This window comes from Austrofundulus limnaeus, unplaced genomic scaffold, assembly GCF_001266775.1.
Source record: "Austrofundulus limnaeus strain Quisiro unplaced genomic scaffold, Austrofundulus_limnaeus-1.0 Scaffold16, whole genome shotgun sequence".
NCBI lineage: Eukaryota > Metazoa > Chordata > Actinopteri > Cyprinodontiformes > Rivulidae > Austrofundulus > Austrofundulus limnaeus.
The window spans coordinates 3,951,212-3,960,324 of NW_013952418.1; the positions used below are offsets into that span (position 1 = coordinate 3,951,212).

Sequence of the window (9,113 nt, forward strand, 5' to 3'; positions counted from 1 at the left end):
TTGGCCTGTAGATGAGTGTAAACTGCAGAGTCTTGGCCTGTAGATGAGTGTAAACTGCAGAGTCCTGGCTTGATGATGTTGCTGTGTATCAGGGCCTCAATGATAGTCAGGTGATGGGGCACATGACCCTCTATGAACAATAGAGCCAATCAAGGCACTAACGACCTATTGTTTGGCTGATGGTCTTCTTGCATGTGACTAACCTGTTTGTCCAGGTGGAGGCAGTGCTTATAAGGCTGAGTTCACCTGAAACTCATCAGACTGAAGAAGTCTCTTGGAGGAGAGACGAAACGTTTCACTAAAGAGGAACCCATCCAGAAGGACCTACTTAATATTATTATTTTTTATATTTCTACCTGGATTACTGAGAAGCATCAGGACAGTACAAACGTGTTTTAACTGGATATGAGGTAGTGCTCACATCACAGCAAAAGGATACAGCGGCTGATTTTCAGACCTTTGTGGAGGAAGAGAAGCCAAACTTTTCCACCGATCTTATATAAGTATTGGCCGATCTCCCAAAACTAAGGAAATCGGTGCGACCTCTACTGATAACAACAGTGTTACACTTCCGGTTTGAGAACAATAACAGAAAGGGCCGTCCTCCTGTTTTTGTGATATAAAATGAAAATAGAAAAACAACCCATTACTCTTTTCAATATCTGTTTTTAAAACAAAAAACAAATGGCAGAGAAGTACACAGACTTGGACAACTTATTGCATTTTCTGTTGCTGAAGAACACAAAGACAAGACAAARGGTGCATTTTCAAAACCTACATTCAAGGGGACTAGATTTAATCGATGGAATTAATGGAATTGTGAACAAACACAACCTCACAGGGAGAGATCAAAGCATGACCGCCGGCCTTTCATGGCAGCAGGTGATAACTACATAGATCAGCAAAGTTAAATTTACTTTTTTGGACTTTTACAAAGAACTAAAGTTGAGCAAAATGCTTTCAGTGTAGCCAAACGAGATGTTAAAAGTAACATGAGAAGAAAAGCAAACCAGTAAAAGAAAAGAACTTCTTATTTAACTTGACTAAAAGCTGAAACAAAAAGGTTTTCTCTGCAACGACGAGGCTGTGTGTCGCAAACACTAATAACCGTTTTCATCTCGCCACAAAAGGCAGCCTTGGTGTAGGGAGTTAGATAAAAAAAACTACATAAATACAGTGGGTTCAGTGTCAGGACTGACTGTATATGAGTTTGTTTTAATGGGTTTCCCTGAGAGTTAGGACAACAGTACAGCAGCAGGCTCCGCCCTCCCTGGGATGCTAGACAGCATATGGCTCTGTCTCCCAGTGAACAGCACACCACCCAAGCAGCCTGGCAGCCTCAGAGTGAGTGTGTCTTACTTTTTGTGTGCAGGCTATGGCTTAGTGAGGGTGTGTGTGTTTGTGTGTGTGTTTGCTGTGCTGTGTGTTAGAAGGAGATGGATCAAGACAGATGGCTGCCAAGTAAAAAAAATGAAATAAAATAAACAAAACATTTGCACAGAGTGAAAATGTGAGGGGAAAAAAAGATTTTCTTGCACCAAATCAGAAAAGATGTGAATATTTAAATTTTCAAAACAAAACCAAATGGTACGGAAATACCGTGTGAACACGGGTTACAACAAATTCAAGGGTTATTGTGCTTTAAACATTCACGTCAACGTCATCGAAACTTAACTCTGACGTTACTCGACAGGTGAGCAAAAGGCCTTTCATGAAGGTGCACCAAGTTGAATAATCTCCATTTATTGTCACCAAAAGGCAGGTGTACATCAGTCTGTTAGCATAATATCTCATTAATCACTAGACGAGCTTTGATGAAACTGTGCAACTGATGAACTATCGGATCGTTTCAATTCAAGATGGCCGCCACAGCCAGTTCACATTAGCCAACATAAAAATGTCTATGACTGAGTCAGTTTCCCAGATATTAGTGTCAAATTTGAAGCCAATATTGATATCCAATATTATTATTGCTGTTATGGCTGATAAACAATATTTACTGATATTACACAAACACACAAAATATTTAAATATACATACGCAAAAATCATACTTCTTTTTTTCCACACCTTAAAAAAATGACCAGACCACTGCTGCCAACTAGTGGTCAGAGGCTGAACTACAACATAAAAATGAACGGCTGGCAGGAAAGTTGACATTTTAAACCTTAATAAAAATTCAACACAGGGCTTTAGAATATCGATACAGTATTGGGAAATGAAATATCGCGATATTTCAGTGTATCGATATTTTCTCACACCCCACTGACATGGCACTCTACTTCATTTATTCCTGGCTTTGCAGCGTCACTATCATGATCAAACAGATACCGTTCGACCAACCATCTTCCCTCCCAAAACACAAACAGCAACAAGCAGGATATTAATATCGAACATTATTATTGGTCCAGTTTTACTAATTGGACTGACACTGATATGCTAAAAAAAATGACCAGCATCAGCCGATAACGGTGTTTTTGCTGATATATCGTGTATCTCTACTTTAAGATTATACTGTCCATGTTGTTTTATCCATTTCATAGTCTGCCTCAGTTATTTAAACAGGGTTCCTACAGCTTAAGGCAAGTTAAATTTAAGACTTTTTAGGACCTCTTTAATGCCACTTGAAATTAAATTTAATAATAACTTTGCAATACACACAAACAGAAAAAAAGTGTTAGCAATAATTTTACCCAAATGTGTATTTTAACACAAAACAACTAGCTGAGAGGGACATTCTGTCAATTATTTCAATAAATAAATAAATGTTACCAGTTATTTTAATATTTGAGACAAATTAGTCATTCTGCTGACAATGTGTTATTTTTAACCTCTGAAATATTGATTTAAGCTAATTAAAGCCTTATTTTTGGATTGATGAAATCCGTGCTTTTCAAGACTTTAAGGATCTGTGAGAACCCTGTTAAAAAAACATCATAACAACACTGTCCTCAATGGATGAGGGTTGGATACAAAAACCCAAAGGAAGAAAATCTGCATATCTGCACCGTGAGCAACATTAGTGGACGATTTGGTGCCAGCAGAGACAGCGCGGATCCTCAGCCCCCTTCAAATCCTCTGGTGGAGACAACTCTCCAAGGCCATGATGAGAGGCTCATGTAAGCAGCTCATCAGCAGACTGTTTGCCCATATGTGCCTCACACCCCTGAGTCTCCAGTGGGTCCCGGCTCTGTGCGATGAAACCGTCTCATCTGCCAACAACGGACCGCTTGGAAAATACCCTCGTTTCTCTTCTGACGGGCTAATTCTGCCCTCACTGGCTAGTGTTATGATTTGAAAAGATACTGAGCCAGTCTGCGCACCAAGTCAAGTACCCAAACAGTGTTGGCTAGCCGGAATATATACATATATATATGCACACATTTCATAGGAGATTTTAAGCAACTAATGAGCTGTGGACTGATGAAAAATAGCAATATTCACACAAGCAGTTTGTGAACAGTGGTGACATTAAGAGGCCAAGAAAAACACTCAAAATTCTAAAATTTACAACGTATTTTCAGCAGATAATTATATTTACGATCAATTTGGTTCAGAGGATAATGACAAGTATTCGAAGAAGTGATGGAAAGCAGGGTCCAGCAACGTATCAGCAGAGTGAGTCTGCAGGTACAGCAGGGCGATCGTTCGCTTATCCTCCTGCCACCCCACATATGTTTGGGACGTGGAACAGTTGGATGTGGCCAAGGGCTAAAATGGGTCAGACTGACACAGATGGAGGAAAAAACTCCCTCTGGGTAGCTGTCAGACGACTAACACCCACAGAAAGAAAAAAAATGTGAGAATGTGTGTACGTGTGACTGTGTATGTGTTCAAGTGAAAGATTTGTTCAAATATTAATAGATTTTAACAGCTTGCCTCTTTTTTTTCTTTTTTTTTTGAAACAAGGCTGGAAAAATACAAACAAGCTTTGAGTTCCAACTGGGTCATTCAGCTCCTATGAAATGCTAAAAGCAAAAGATGAAATTCGCAGAAAGCAAAGATGCTTTATGTCAATAATTCAAAACCTTTCGTTTGGTTTTAGTTATATATTTTTTTACTTTTATTCTACTGGGTTTTTTTTTTTACTTGTGTAAACATAAACCAAAAAAGTACTGGATCAATAAAGTCTGAATCCATTCATTTAAACAGTGCTACTTTTGCTGTTTTGGCCAGCAGCAGGGCAGAATTTGGAAATAATTAAATAAATCAAACTTTGGGTTTTTGTTTTGATCTACCAGAAACAGGCTGTACAAGAAAAAAAACAGCATATGAAAGCTGAACAGACAAATTTGGTGCAACCCTGAGTAGTAAAAGGCGACGATGTGTGACTCTTGTCATTTGAGACTTTCAGAAGTAAACAACTGACTGTTTAAATCTCCTGAGCTCTCTCTTAGTTCTGCTGCTCAAGGTGCAGACTGCGTGAGGACACATTTCCGAACTCTGCTGCCCTCTTCTCTTTCTTCTTTCCATGCTTGTAAATGAAGTTGTRATTACCGTTTTTTCTGTCTATTTCTTCCCATACTGTAGAAGTTAGACCTGGACCAGTTCTTCTGTGTCTTTCTTGTCCTCCTAAACCCCAGTCAGTTAAAATAGACGGCGACTCGTCCTGAGCCTGGTTCTGCTGGAGGTTTCTTCCTGTTAAAAGGAAGTCTTTCCTTTCCACTGTCTCCAGTGGTTTAATCAGGCCGAAGCATTGAGAGAAAAATGAAGATTTTATGCAATCTGCTGGTTATTTTAGATAACATTTACTAACCTGTAGGGTTGGGCGATAAGTCAATTTAATCGATTAATTTCGAATTTGCCATTTATAAAGATTTGATTTTGGGAAAATCTGGATTTTTTTTTCCCCACCAGTGGTTCAGAGGTCACCCCACATGTCTCTCAAGACACTTGGTACACAACCTGACAATATGGCAGCTAGCAAAGAGGATTGTCCCAAAAAAGGCACAGTTTCGAACTGGACTCACTGCAAAATGTGTTTGAAGGCTCTTGCTACAAAAAGCAGGAGTACAACAAATTTGTTTCAACACCTGAAACAGAGGCACTCTGTTAAATGGGAAACAAAATCGATTAAAATTGAAAATCTAATTTGGGATGGAAAAAAAATCTTGTTTTTTTTTTCATTTGGGGCCATATCATCCAGCCCTACTAATTTGCATTTCACAATGTTCTGTACATGATTGTATTTTTTACTAAAATGAATGAACTGACTGATTGGATTTGAATCTGGATCTAAACTCGGACAACCATTTGAAACCTTTCATTAACTGTTGCATTGCAAATAAACAAAGTTTTCAAAACTTCAATGCTCAGAATAATACAATCTAAAATCAGCAGGAGATATTTGAGATAAAATCCTTCAGTTGGGGTCGAGATAAAATGAGACTGCTATGCTTTGGTCCCAATTCCTCCTTATTGTAACTCCACAAGCCCCTCTTTCACCCCTTTTCTGAGGTGTGTCACAGATCAACTCATCTTGAGGCTGTCTCTTTAAACCTAAAGGAGGCACTTCACACCCCTACCAGCTTCCAGATCGATTCATTCTAGTTTGATAGAGGGGTTTACGACTATACGGTGGTGCAGAAACTTTTTATTTACAAATGAATTAAAAGAGGTCAAAAAGGGAAAACTTGTTCATCCAGCCTTACATGTTGGAGCCAGAGTCTGACCCAGAACCAGAGGAGAATGAAGACCACCAAACTGGGGTTGGTAAGTCCAGAAGTTCTGTTGCAAATACTGTGACGTAATACCAGTAGTTCAGAAAACATCATAGAAAATAGAGAAAACTGAACGAGTTGAAAAATATGAAGTACCGGGAGAGGCGAAATTAAACTTTTCTGCACTCTTAGAGACTCCAAGTACACAACAAAATGCATTAAATGGCTAGAAAGGTGGATTTTGCATGATTTGTCCCTTTTAATACAAAACAGTACAAGATTCAAAGTTAAAATCAGTTAATATTCGTTGAATCTGTGAGACTTCCCAACAAAAGTGTGAATGAAAATACATGAGTTCACCCCTTAATATGTATGTGCTCAACATGCCACGTGTTAAAGTTGAAAATTAAAATACAGAATGCTTCAGGAAAAAGGCTGGGATTGTCAAAACTTTCATTAGAAATAAAATCCAAGGCAGCAACATTTTGGCTAAAATAACCTACAAGACTGATGTAAAACTGTATGTTTAACTGTAAGTACTCCTTTCTGTGTAATCCTTGGGTCCTCGACCACGACGCAGTCAAAATAGTTTTTTTTCTCTCAGTAAAACCTTCAGTTAGGCTTTAAACCCTCCGTTTTGTAGCAACAAACTTCTACTCGTCCACAGATAATTCCTCTCAGGCTCGCTCTGAATGCGTGGCGATTCATCATCACAGAGCACATCTCTCCCATCCAATGAGCCGTGCCATCACACGAGAACATCGCATCACGCCGCGCAAAAACACCAGCCACGTGGCCAGCCGTGCCGTGGCACGTGTGTGGCATGTGTTCTGCGCAGCGCTCAGATGTTTACAGCCAAACTCTTGGATGAAAGTCAAGTTTGCAGCTGCAGCGTCGGAATAATTCATCGCCCGCCCTTTTTTTTTTTTTACCCAGGAGGAGCCACAGGTAGTTGATGAAGTGGCAGTGCCAAGACTCCCAACTGGCGAAGACGAAGCGCAGCTGCCAGGAGTCAGCGTGGCCAGATGCCGCTGCTGATGCACCATGTGTTCCAAGAGGGGCAACAGTGTGTTTGTGTGCGAGCCGAGGTGGGAGGGGAGACGGCGGAGAGCTTGCCAAGACATTCTCACATTGATGCCAACCTGACACATGCTTGGGAAACTCCCCACGGTTTGTATTACCCTCTCAGCCTCTCTCACAGATCTGTGGGGGGTCCACTTTTTTTTCCTCCTTTTTTCCCCCCCTCACATGAAACCCAGCGCCAAGATGGGAGTTGGCGCCGGCTTGCGGCCGTCCTGCCCGCATCGGTGGCGAAACCGTTTCAGGTGCCCGTCTCTGAAGGATGCGCTGGCAGCGGGTCATCGCACTCTCCCTGTTTTGGCTTCTTTCTACTTGAATCGTAATCTGCATTTTAATTTTTTTAGTTTTTTTTTACCTCCAGGTTTTTTATCCATCCCAGCTCGACCCTGTTTAGCTGTAAATATTCTCCAGTTTGCGCCGATTCCGATCCCGGTCCCCGACATAATAAATGTCGAAAACATGGCCAAGTTCCAGGAAACAAATCCAAAAACACGAGTCGTCTGCGCGGTTTTTGTTTCATCTGAGACGACATCCGTGGCGATGCCAGCTGCACCACACAAAAGGCCAAAGATTGTAAAAAAAATACTGCACAAACCAAGGATTTTCCTGAAATTACGTAAGTAGAAAAGAATCAATAGAATCTATTTCCCCTCACATGAGAGCGAGTGGTCTTTGGCGATACTATTCCTGTGAGTGGAGGGGAGTTCTCCCAAACAAAGGTTTTATTTTCGTTAGGAACATGCCATCCTCGTCTGCAGCGTAGGGGGTTTGGGGAGGGAAGTGAAAACTTTTTGAACGTGTGCCACGTCTGTACCATTTCCTTATTTAAGGCCCGCGACTGCCAGCTGGCGGCTGAGCGTGCCCACTTTTGCTGTGATGACGGAGCCGGCCAAGCTAGTTGGCACGCTAAGTGAGAAGACTGGCATCTGATCTACAGCCAAAAACATCACTGTGTGTGGTAGCTGCACATACAGAACGCTCATCTGCCTCCTCTCACTCCCATCCTCGCTTCCTCTGAGCAGAGTGGATCTGCGGGATGTACGGTTGGACCAGCAACTGCAAGATAARAGAAAACAGGTCATTTTAGCCTCTTTTTAATCAATGAAACCTGAAACTAGCAATATATGGGCCTGAAATTGAAGTTACAGGGATTGCAGTGATTATTTTATTTGGTATTTTTAAAAAAATACTGTATTTACAACATTTAACTCATTCTACTAACTAAAGGCAGCATTTTTAAGGGATGCATGTTTCATGCCAGAGTTTTAAACTAAAATCAACATGTAGCTTTGAAATGATGTGCAACACCAGAAAACATCAGGGTGTGTGTTGTTTTCAGTGGTTCCCAACCTTTTTAGACTTGTGTACCCCCTGATCCATTTTGTCATACCACTAGTACCCACTTTGTCAAAGGTAATGATGATAACTATAATGTACAGCAGCTGATTATGAAAATTATTTAACCCCCTAAAACGTTCAATTCTCAGGAATTTTATTTTTTTTTCAACTCAAATTAAACATGAAGATAAAAACGTTGTCTTGAATGTGAATAAATAAACCAGGTAATGGCAGGTGAAGGAAACAGCAGCTTCCAAAATACATCAAATACCCCAAATGAGCAAATTCCGCGAGATGCCGCGTTTTGTGCAGGTTTACATTTTGTGTCAATTTTGTGATTCCGTTTGTATTTTCTGCAATGCGGATTTGGCAGCACGACCCCCCCACCAAAAAAAAACATGTACAATAGGTTGCCTTCAGGCCCAGGCCTCCCTTGAAAAAGAGATCTGCGATCTCAACAGGACTTGCCTTGTTAAATAACGGTAAATAAAATCATAAGGCTCAACATTTCTCAGTCCTATTTTTATTTATTTTTTTACACAAGTGGGAAATTTTTCCACGTACCCCCTGTAATATGCTCGGCTACATTACAGGGTTTTTTTTTTTATTATTACCTAATTTCCCTCTGGGATCAATAAAGTATTTTTGAATTGAATTGAATTGGGTACATATACCCCTGGTTGGGAATCACTGATCTGTCTCTATCTCGTGGTTACTGGGATGTCTGTCAGCAGAATATCCCACTAACCACGAGATAGAGACAGACCAGTGATTCCCAACCAGGGGTACGTGTACCCAATTCAATTCAATTCAAAAATACTTTAATGATCCCAGAGGGAAATTAGGTAGTAATAAAAAAAACCCTGTAATGTAGCCGAGCATTATTACAGGGGGTACGTGGAAAAATTTCCCACTTGTGTAAAAAAATAAATAAAAATAGGACTGAGATATGTAGAGCCTTATGATTTTATTTACCGTTATTTAACCAGGCAAGTCCTGTTGAGATCGCAGATCTCTTTTTCAAGCAACCTATTGT

General features: G+C 40.4%; 1 protein-coding gene across 1 annotated transcript in view; it reads right to left on the reverse strand.

Moving 5' to 3' along the window:
* The window catches only part of cbfa2t3 (CBFA2/RUNX1 partner transcriptional co-repressor 3), a 159,907-nt gene extending 152,174 nt beyond the window's left edge, over positions 1-7,733 (reverse strand). Inside the window, exon 1 of the mRNA XM_014003076.1 lies at positions 7,712-7,733. The gene's annotated coding sequence lies outside the window, so the exon portion shown is untranslated. The remainder of the gene's footprint in view (positions 1-7,711) is intronic.
* Positions 7,734-9,113: the final 1,380 nt, after the last annotated feature.